The sequence below is a fragment of the Nilaparvata lugens genome, chromosome 6 (assembly GCF_014356525.2).
Source record: "Nilaparvata lugens isolate BPH chromosome 6, ASM1435652v1, whole genome shotgun sequence".
Classification (NCBI taxonomy): domain Eukaryota; kingdom Metazoa; phylum Arthropoda; class Insecta; order Hemiptera; family Delphacidae; genus Nilaparvata; species Nilaparvata lugens.
This window is the reverse complement of record NC_052509.1, coordinates 18,236,366-18,247,142: the sequence shown is the minus strand read 5'-3', so window position 1 is coordinate 18,247,142 and position 10,777 is coordinate 18,236,366. Positions and strand designations below refer to the sequence as shown.

Below are 10,777 nucleotides of genomic sequence, written 5' to 3'. Positions count from 1 at the left end.
ATAGATGTTGCGTCAGAGAAAACGTACTAAAGTATTCATATAAAGAATAATAGTTCGAATAGTTTGTTTTTCATTCAAGAATACAATTAACCAAATTTTCCCGAGTAATCTTTAAAATGGTATCGGCTTAATAGCTACACTCATTATGCATACACTGATTCTGTTGATATATTAACATTCCTTCACACCTCCCTATTTTTTTTTCTTGATTAAGTATATTATGACTGTTATTGTTTTGCATGTACCGTATTCATTTGCATATTTGTATTGGATCTTGTGTGTATAAATGATTGAATAAATTGAAATTGAAATATATATCAGATTATTTTCTCGGCTCATTACTGGAGAACTCACTTTCTGTGCTGAAGCCTGAGGCCCCTGAATCACCAACGCTATCTGAAAAAACAGTCCAAAATATAAATTAAAGATTAAGCCAGAGAAAACTTAACTTAAGATTGTTTTATTCTATGGCTAAGTCTATTCAAGTATGAAGGTTAGGTTAGGTTAGATCAGATTAGGTTAGATGTATGCAATGCATTAGAAAGGATCTGTATTCTTCCTCTTCTTCTTGGCTACGCCTTATCCAAATCATATGGGGTCGGCATTTCCCTTCTTCAGCTGTCTCCTCCACAAAATCCGGTCCATCTCCTCCCCATGTCTCCAACCCCTCTCACGAAGATCAGCCTCCACTCTGTCTCTCCACCTCGTCCTTGGCCTTCCCCGCCCTCTCCTGCCGTCCACATCCAAATCCTGGGTGATCTGTATACGATGTATTATTTTGTAATCTGTGATTTTATGACTGATATAGGCCTACTATTACATTATGTATGTATTACGACTAATTCATTTTGGAAATAAAAACGAATTTGAATTGAATTGATACTTGCCAAATTAACAAAACTGAGACTCATTTTTAACTTTCAGCATTCCTTATAAATAACAGTAGTATTATCATACAATTATATTAATGCTAAGAGTTTGAAGTGAATCTGAGTATAGCATGAGGAATCTTCTTATACAGTTCTGTGTGAGCTACCAATAATTATGTTCTTGTTTAAGACTTAAGACTATCATAAAGACCTGTCTGTATATCGTATCTTATAGCTGAGTTGTATATCTATACTACACTGGAATACAAGTGTGAACGTAGCTTTAGAATAACGCAATTGGGAATTCAAGATTATATACGTAGTTTTGGTCAAATTCAATTCAATTTTATTTCCACAAGAAATTACAAGTTTGTACAATATAATTCAGTTACAATAAAGTAATAAATATGATAATAAATTACATTACTATTTTGTTTTAAAATTGTAACAACATTGAAAAGTGGAATCCCCAAGAAGACTATACGTCTGTGAATGGGGGATAGTTCCTAAAGCAAGCTAATAACAAAATGAGATAAATTGATACGGAATACGAAGTTTTTCAATTATTTGTAGCTTATGGAGCATACTCTGCGATAAAAACAGAACGAGGATCGCAGTTATTGTTAAGATTTATGATAGAAACATAGAGACAAGTTTGGAACAAATATAAAACAATGATTACCGTTTGATACAAGGAAAATTAAAATATTTTAATATTAAATGTGGGATTTAATTAAATTAGTATTCATTCACTCTCAAGGTTATTCTAGTTTCTTCGATTCTAGTTTATGAACCAATCACTGTAATTATTGTGATCATTCTACAAAGCATTTCATGACTCATTGGTTCATTGATCTAAAGACAGACTTTATTGTATTTTTACGAATTTCTATGGAACGATGAGTTTCCTTAATGTTTCCGAGAGAAGGGTATAGGCTACTATAAGTAAATTAGCGAGACAATTAAATCAATAAATAATATTCACTCACTTCTAGTATGAAACACATCAAATAGAAAGTGGAATTGCATCATCCATGCAAAAACATACAGTTAATTGTTTTCAAATTGATAGAAAATAGTTTTTGATGTTTGATTCAAGGGCAAGCGTTGGGTTTTGATGTAAGTCATCGCCAGTTTTGGAAGAAAATGATAGTCCCTATTATGTGTAACCCTATTTGTAACCAAAATGATAGTCCTATTATTTGTAACCCTATTATTTGATGTTTGATTCAAGGGCAAGCGTTGGGTTTTAGTGAAAGTCATCGCCAGTTTTGGAAGAAAATATAGTCCCTATTATTTGTAGCCCCAATCTTGCCAGAAAAACAATTCATAGTTTCAGCAAATGTTCTAATAGAACAATGGTTGTGACAATTTCCAATTTATTCTATATGGATTTTTTAAGCAACCTTCACAACTCAAATTAAAGAACAATACAGTTAATGAGTTACTTACAAATCAGTCATAGAGTAGTTGGGTAGTTATGGGGAGCAGTAGAAGAAATAACAAGAGACACACTCAACAAGTAGCGAGTTCGGTAAAGAGAGGCAAAGACCTTTGAATAATGCCATACAAGTGTTATGCGAGTAAACGGATTAGAGCTTGGATTCACTTACTGCAGTACTGAACAGAGCAGAGCATATGGCACACACGACTTTTGTAAAGCGCGACTCGTAATTCTATTATTTCCATAATACCAACTATTGCATTACTAACATTCACTTACTGACGCAAATATGTGTTACTACGTTGTATAACAATGGAATACTGGCATTGATAACAGTGAAATACAGTTCGATGTACACTGGGTTTAACAAGGTTAATAAGAATAATAGGTACATTAGTGTGCAATAATTGCAAGAAAGCGCACGATTTCCGAAAATAGAGAAAACTTGAATTGTTTAGTTTGTCTCCTGATGCAATCCTTTGTCCATATTGCACAGCAATATGAATCATAGTTTGGTGCTGAAGGGAGTAATTAAAAAAAAGGGAAAAACACAAATAATATTATCATAACTTTTATAACTAATTATACATTAGAAATTCTAAACCTTCATCTTTAATATATTTTGCATAATTCCACAATAACTTAGTACTTTGAATAATTGAGTTAACACATTTATAAGAACTTACCTGACATATTATCGTTTTCTAGATTACTTCCTGTGCCATGGTTTCTTCCGTTCACTGAAAAATTATTCAATATTTTAGGATTCGATTTTTACAAAGTGATCCATACCATAGAGAAACAATAGCGTAAGTAGTAATCCCATGGTATAGGTCGTTTATGTCGCAACTTATACTGTTATCTCAAGCCGATTACTATCCATTATAGTAGATTTTTACTGTTTTGGCCGGGTGAGAGTGTATGAACGGCACAATATGAGAGACTACCAGCGTCACACACCTTTTTGGGAAAGAAATACGTGAACTATCGGCTTGAGATAACAGTAAAAGTTGCGACATAAACGCCTCATACAATGGGATATCTACTTACGCTATTATTTATCTATGTCCATACTAAAAGCATATTCTATAAGTAAATATATGTTTTGTTAGAGCTATATGTTTCTTTTTGTTAGAGTAAGTAAAGTGAATACAGAACTCTCATTGTCCAACAACTTGCAATATTAATAGAATAAGCAACAAAAAAATAACGTTTCAAAAGAACAAAATAATAAGCTTTCAGTTTACTAGAGATTGATAATTGTGTAACAACCAAAACTAGTATCTCAAATTAATTCAATATATAAGTTTTTGACAATATTAAGTCGTTTTCAATAAATTGAAAAATGAAAAATAATAATTTAAAAACCATTGCTGTTCCTGACATAGCGTGTTTGAAATTTCATCTTTAATAAAATCAATCAAAGCTGTGATAATGGACATGCTTAATAACACAGTAACATTTTTATAGAATGTGATGGGATAGGCCTAACAAACGCAGCAATAGCAATTTTCATTAGCCAAATTATATAATAGATAATCAATGTGACAAGGTGTGCCAATGAATCAAAAGAAAAATACCTACAATATGCTAGAATATGAAGTACTATTATAGAAAATCTAGAAAATGCTACAAGCCACACAGACAACCGCAAATGGAGGTTTATGGATGGCCTCAACTTTTACAAAAACTTTCAGATGGATAGACAATAAAGTTCTGGAGCAAGTATCAAGTATTTGGGTTGTGATACTAAAATTCTATAAGTAAGATAATGGCTATTCCAACGCTATTATATGGCTCTGAAACATGGATATCTAAGAAGAAAGAATGGAGCAGGTTACAGGCTGCCGAAATGAGATTCTTAAGAGCAGTGAAAGGATGCACAAGAGAAGATAGGATTTTAAATGTTGATATAAGAAGCGATCTCAACATAATCTCCATATGTAAGAAGGTTGAAGATAATCAGCAAAACTGGAAAGATCTTGTTAAAAGGATGGAGAGCGACAGGATTTTCAAGGCAGTCATGTCGTATAACCTAGTTGGAAGGAGAAGTGTGGGCAGACCTCGCAAAAGATGGATATGATGGGAAGTCAAATTGCCTAATCCTTGTAGAAAGACGACGACGAAAACCTCCAGGTGGGAGATGGACTTGCAAGGTGATTGATAGAAGTGAACTTTATAAGTTGGACTTGGCCGAAGAAAAACCATATCTGGTTTAAAAGAAGTGAAATATTAGAGCATTATTTTGAAGCTGATTACGGTAAAAACATGCGGCGTAGTATAGGAGTGGGCCTAAACGTATAATTATGTGGATTTGTCTTACAATAGAAAAGGAGCAAAGCACAATTGGTTTTATTATTATAACAATCATTGATTAGACTATCAACAGGAGCACCAGTACAGAGTAGAAACTTCTGATACGCGATGACTACAATTAAACTATAATTCCTTGAATTGGCAGCAATAACCAACCGGCTAACTATACCTACAGTGTGACTATATAGTCACAGAAAACATCTATACTGTTTGATTATTTATTCTATGATAAGTTATCGTGAAACCGAAATAGCCAAATATCTAAGTAACAATGCTCTACACAAGACCTCAGCCAACCACGTTACTAGCTATAATTTTTATTAAAATGTATGAGGTGAATTAGGCCTAACTCACGATGACGAGGGGCGTTTTATTGTTAACTTTTACCTTTCTAGATTTAGGTTCTTATTTAAACATAAATGAACAAGTACCTTTACCTATAGTGAGGTCCACGTTATAATGACAGTATTTGATCAACCTTGTCTATCATTCGACAAAGCCAGTAGTACTATCCTTTTCTAGGTCCGCTGCGATGCCAATTATGTTTTTGACAGTGAAGAAATATAATTAATTAATGAAGAGAATCGGCATAGCTATTCTTCTATCTTTATCCACTGCCATTATAACGTGGACCTCACTATATATAATAGTAGGGTTTCCAGCTTAGAATAATAAGAAAGTGAATAGGTCTAAGCTATGAGATGCCGTACGTATCCTGATTGCTGTTGAGAAGAGATCAACATACCTTTTAGCAAAGATGACATGTAAACATTCTAAACAGCCATAACACAAGGAGAATAAATTACATAGTTTTTCCTTATTCCAGACTCACTCAATCACATATTGTAGTAGCGTTCCTCGGACATAGGACCGTTGGGAGGACCGAAGAAGTAAAAAGTAAGTAAGCATGAGCTAGCCTAACCTAGCCATAACAGCAAGATGCACTTTCATTTGTAGGGTAGATTTATCTAAATTATTTGAATAAGATTTAATGATTCATGGTAATTCAAAACTCATATCTATTATTATTTCTACATATTTCATGTTAATTGAATGCTCAATTAATAGACAATATTATTATTATTTAACAATTACAATACTAGAATGGATGTTGCACACAATATGGTCTTAGTCTGTTCATTCTTTTAATCAAGATTAAAAACAATTGACAAAATTGAAAAAACAAAAACATTTAAAGTTTTATTAAACTAAGAGCTCAATAGTGAAGAAATATTATTGTAGAAATGTAGGCTATGCTAATTCGACTAGTATTGAATGCAGATAAGATTTTATAAAATATAATCTTACCTTTCAAATCTTCATTATCCACATCTTTCAATAGCATTTCACTAATTTGAAACTAGTATTTTCAAACATTCCTGAATAATAGAAATAATTATTACTTCATTACAGTTAGAAGCTAAGAAGCAGAGAGGGATAACCTATATCACCGGTGGAATTGTTACAAAATCGCAAAGATTGGAGATTAAAATCAAATAATTATCATTTAAGACTCTCATTGAAATATTTTCAACATTCAGATCAATAAAATTATCTTTAAAATAACATTTACATTTTCCATAAACTAGTATTCCAATGAAACTGACTGTAAACTTTGGGGCGTGTGCGCGTGTGTGCGTCATTTACGCTGTCAGTCAGAAATCAGCTGTTTGACAACTGAGAAGTGAGAATCTGGGAGAGAAAACGGGCACAATGTACCCGTTCTGGGAACATGGAATGACTGTGTCTGGTTCACAATATTACCCTGTGTAGTATGCGTTTATAGTGAGGTCAACGTTATAATGGCAATGGTGATTTGCAATAGTGTTGATATTCTTGTATATCATTCAACAAAGCAGATGGCGCTATCTCTTTCACGCTTTGCGATGTTGCCACATCGTTTATCAATAATGTGGAAATTCAATTAATTGACAAAATATTTAATCTCAATCATGAAAATGTATTATTACATCTCTAAAAATAGTTATTTGTGCAACTAGTGCGCAAAGTGAATGTTTGCTGCAACGAAAGAAACGTTTACTTGAGTTACTTGGGAATGGTTTCTTGAGTGCAGCAGAGGTACTTTGCGCACTTATTTCACATTAAATTTTCCCTAGAGTTACTATTGAATATGAAAAGTGGTTGATTATGGGTGAAATCCATCAAATGTTTGTCTGTGTAATTTAGTTATTAATAACAACTTAAATTTATTTCTAACTTGAAAAACCAATTGAAAATTCATAATTGATAATTTATTCAAATTCAAAATTTAATTGATCTAATTAATTTGAATATAATTAATCTTAATTTCTAAATAATTTTTCAACCAATCAATTTATGAATGAAAAAAATATTATTTGAAATTATGAATAATTAATAATATTCAAAATGTATAATTTAATGAGTTCTTATTTTTATTCATTTGAAAATCAGAAAAAATACAGAGAGAACAAATTCGCATTCAAAATACATGCCAACAATGTCAAGATGGCTGAAAAAGTGTGCGACCTAGCAGAAAACATTGTACCTAACTTCGTTTCATCCAGCTTAAAATTATCAAAAACAGGATTCAGAAATTTAGACTCCTGGCTCAAATTACCGAAAAATGCTCAAAGTAAACTGAATTTTCTTAAAAATAACATGGACAACAGAGAATATCTAGTGTAGTATTCTAATGTTTTTTTTTATTTACAGGTATATTGAATGGTGATTATACAACCTCAAAATTTGAATGTTATAATGTGTGTTTGCTACATATCTCATTGCTTACAGTTGAAATAATTATTATCAATAGAAAAGAAACATTATTTATAATTAAATGATGGGAAGTAATTATTCAATTATGATTTAGATTAACATTATTCTTGTTTTGGATTTCTAGATTTGGATTTTATCATAAATGTAGCCATTAAAATGACATGACTCTTATTTGAACACAGTCATTGTTTCCAACGTAATTTTGGTTTTTGCACACTAATCCTCCATATAACCTACCAACTATTTTGTGCTACCATGTTGCAAATCTGGAGTATGCAAAGTAATCACTTTGTGCACTAGTGAACAGTGCAGAAATGGTCACTTTTCAAGATAACTGTATGAAAAATATAATTTCTTGACAAATAAAATATGATCAACTATTCTCAACAATAATGAACAGTTAAATTCATCAGATATACCAGTATCAGCTGTTTGGGTGGCAAGGCTGAGATTTGGCAACCCTTTCCTCCTATCTTCCTACACTGCCATTATAACATGGACCTCACTATAGTATGTATTCAACTGTAGTATGGTTCCTGGTTCGGGATCCCCATGTGAAAGACACGATTGGACTCAATGTACTTCGGCAGAAAAACGTGAACACTGTTCAGTGTTCAAGTTGCACGTCTCGTCTCCTATCATGTGAAAGAGGCCTTGCTGAAAAATGTCTCTGCAGAGTTATAAAAAGTCAGCCACTAATTAATGTTGGTTTTATTACTAATTGACCGAACGTAGGGAGGTCTAAGTTTCAACTCGATTTGCTTTTGTCTGTCTGTAGGTAACGCGATTACGGCCAAACGCGTTGATAGAATTCGATGAGATTTGGTAGGAATATTCCTTTTTCAACTGCGCGTCGATGTATACACAAAGTTTTTCAAAATTTTGCATTTTAAGGAAAATATGGAAAGAAAAGGAATTCCTCCATACACTGATATCACCATTTATCATCTACTTTGAAGATAGGATCAATCAGACTATAAAACTATTCATAATCAATCGGCTGACAAGTGGATTATTCATTTATTCCATGCATTACACAGATGTCTGGCCGTGTCTGTTTCTATAAGGAAAGGTTTCAATATTTTTTATGATGCGTGCCCATCAGTATCAATATTCTCACATTTGAAAAACAGATTTAATAAGTGATTGAAAATAAAATAAAAAATGATTAAATGAACTGGATAAAGCCGAATAAATTATAATATTTTTGATTGAAAAAATCAATTTTAAACTAGTTGAGAAATATTTTTATCAGATGGATAGATTATCACGAAACTGGATAAATCATCATATATGGGATACAAGTTCAGTGAACTGAGTTTATTAACATGAGCGAGTTTTTGATCTTGGAGAAAACAAATAACAGTTTTTAAGAGTAAATTATGATTCAACTGTGAATTGTGAATCAACTAGAACAGGTGACATCAGATTCTTGTAGATGAGAAAACTGCGTGAGGTCTACTGTTCACAGAACTACTCTATCATTAGATAAAGCATCAATCTCTATCTTTTTCTTGACCCCCTCCGCTTCCAAATTGTTTGTATACTATGAAAAAGTTTAATGATTACCAGATTTAATCTTAATTACGAAAATGCATTATTTAATCATGGAAAAATATCTTTTGAGGATTGAGCTGTAAATATGCCTTGCGGTCGAACGAGGGCTGACGAATTTGCCGACCGAGATGACTGATGATATCGGACATCTGAGCTTGCTGTGCGGGGGACTGAAAGGTGATCTTCGATCTGACGCCACTAGCCCGATGCCTGGAGGTCATCACCCTTCACCCTCATCCGTCACCCTTTGGACACCGGACTCGATGACGACAGATCCTAGATAAGTACTTGATACCCCCAACTACAATATCAGATTTGCCCCCGTAAATTTGATCTCTTAAAGTCATGTGTTGGTCTTTTAAAGACATATTGTGTTGGTCTCTTAAAGACATATTTATTTTTTGATTCTTCATGTAAAAATTTTTTTTGTAATATTTTTTTGTAATATTTTCGATATTATTATTATTATAAGAGCAGTCAGTCAACCGCATATTATGTTCTTATTTCCAAGACCCTCAAACCACTAGAATTAGGATCACATTATTGACCAGATTTAAATCGGCAGACCTCAGGGCCCAGCACAATTTCAACAATTAAGCCTCCTCCAACAAAATTATTCGTCACCAGGAGAGCGGCTTACCACAAGTTCATTAGGATCATTGTAGTAGACATACTCAATTTTGGTAGCATTGTTTGCAACCATATTAAATGGTGTCGTCAATCCTCTTCCGGAAATCTGGAAATTCAGTAAAGGAAAAATTGTCCTCTTGTACTTGGCATCATTAAAATGTTGAAAGTGTCCATTACGGCTATAATTTTCTCTAATACACATGAGTCGAATTCAGAATGCGTCTGTATGCAATTTATCAGCATTTTTTACATGTTATTTGTTGGGTATCTTTTTGAAAATGAGCTCTCAGAGTCCAGGTGTTGAACCGAAAATACTTAAATCACAATCGTCTGATGGGTCAGTCAATTCAAACTCATCTCCATTCTTCCCAAATGCTAGAATCTTACAACCCAAATAATATTTGTTTCCAATCACTCTTGGTCCAAATGCATGATCCATGCTACGATTATGTATTATCGCTCTATAAATATATGGACCTACAGGTGTTCCTACCAATCCAGATTGACTCAAAATCTTTCCCACTACCTTATGATGACTGTTAGTATTTATAGCTTTCTCAGCACTGTGCCCCCTTTCAACTTCCTCCTCCTCCTCATCCTCCTCGTCCTCCTCCTCCTTCTCCTCCTCCCCTCCTTCTCCTCCTCCTCATCACTCAAAGTACTGCGAGATGGCCACAAAGCTCGTGCGACTGAAGCACTTGCACCTGTAGTGGAGCTTGCAGCTTCTCCTAATGATTCATGGGTTGGTGACTCCTCGTCCTCCTCTGCAACAGCATACAGACATGATCGTAATCTAGGCTTCAAGGGTCTGGGATGGATTGAGGTTAGCAGTGGTGTAGGTTGTATATAACTCTGCTGTGCCAGAGGCTGCTGTAGCTGAGCTGGAAGGTGGTTGCTGCTGAGCTGGAGGTGGTTGCTGCTGAGCTGGAGGTGGTTGCTGCTGAGCTGGAGGTTTCTGCTAATGAGCAGGATGCTGAAGAGTCTCAATATTTTTTTCCAGTGGTTCAGTTGGCTGTTTGAAATGTTTTGCATGCTGCTCCTTTGTCGATTCTCTTCCAAATGTAAGTTCCTTATGCTTTCTCTTGATGTTACGTCTCAGCTGAGCAATCGCAGTGATGTTAGGAGCAACCTCCTCCAATGTCTTCTGACGAGGTCGAACCATCCTGCTGATAATAGATGTGAATTGATATTAATAATTCTGGAA

At 33.9% G+C, this 10,777-nt stretch overlaps 1 long non-coding RNA gene across 1 annotated transcript; it reads right to left on the bottom strand.

Moving 5' to 3' along the window:
* Positions 1–328: 328 nt before the first annotated feature.
* Positions 329–6,272, bottom strand: LOC120351828. The gene is made up of 3 exons (XR_005571562.1): positions 5,938–6,272; positions 3,000–3,053; positions 329–396 (listed from the first exon to the last, which is right to left on the bottom strand). It is a non-coding gene; the product is annotated as an uncharacterized LOC120351828 (long non-coding RNA).
* Positions 6,273–10,777: the final 4,505 nt, after the last annotated feature.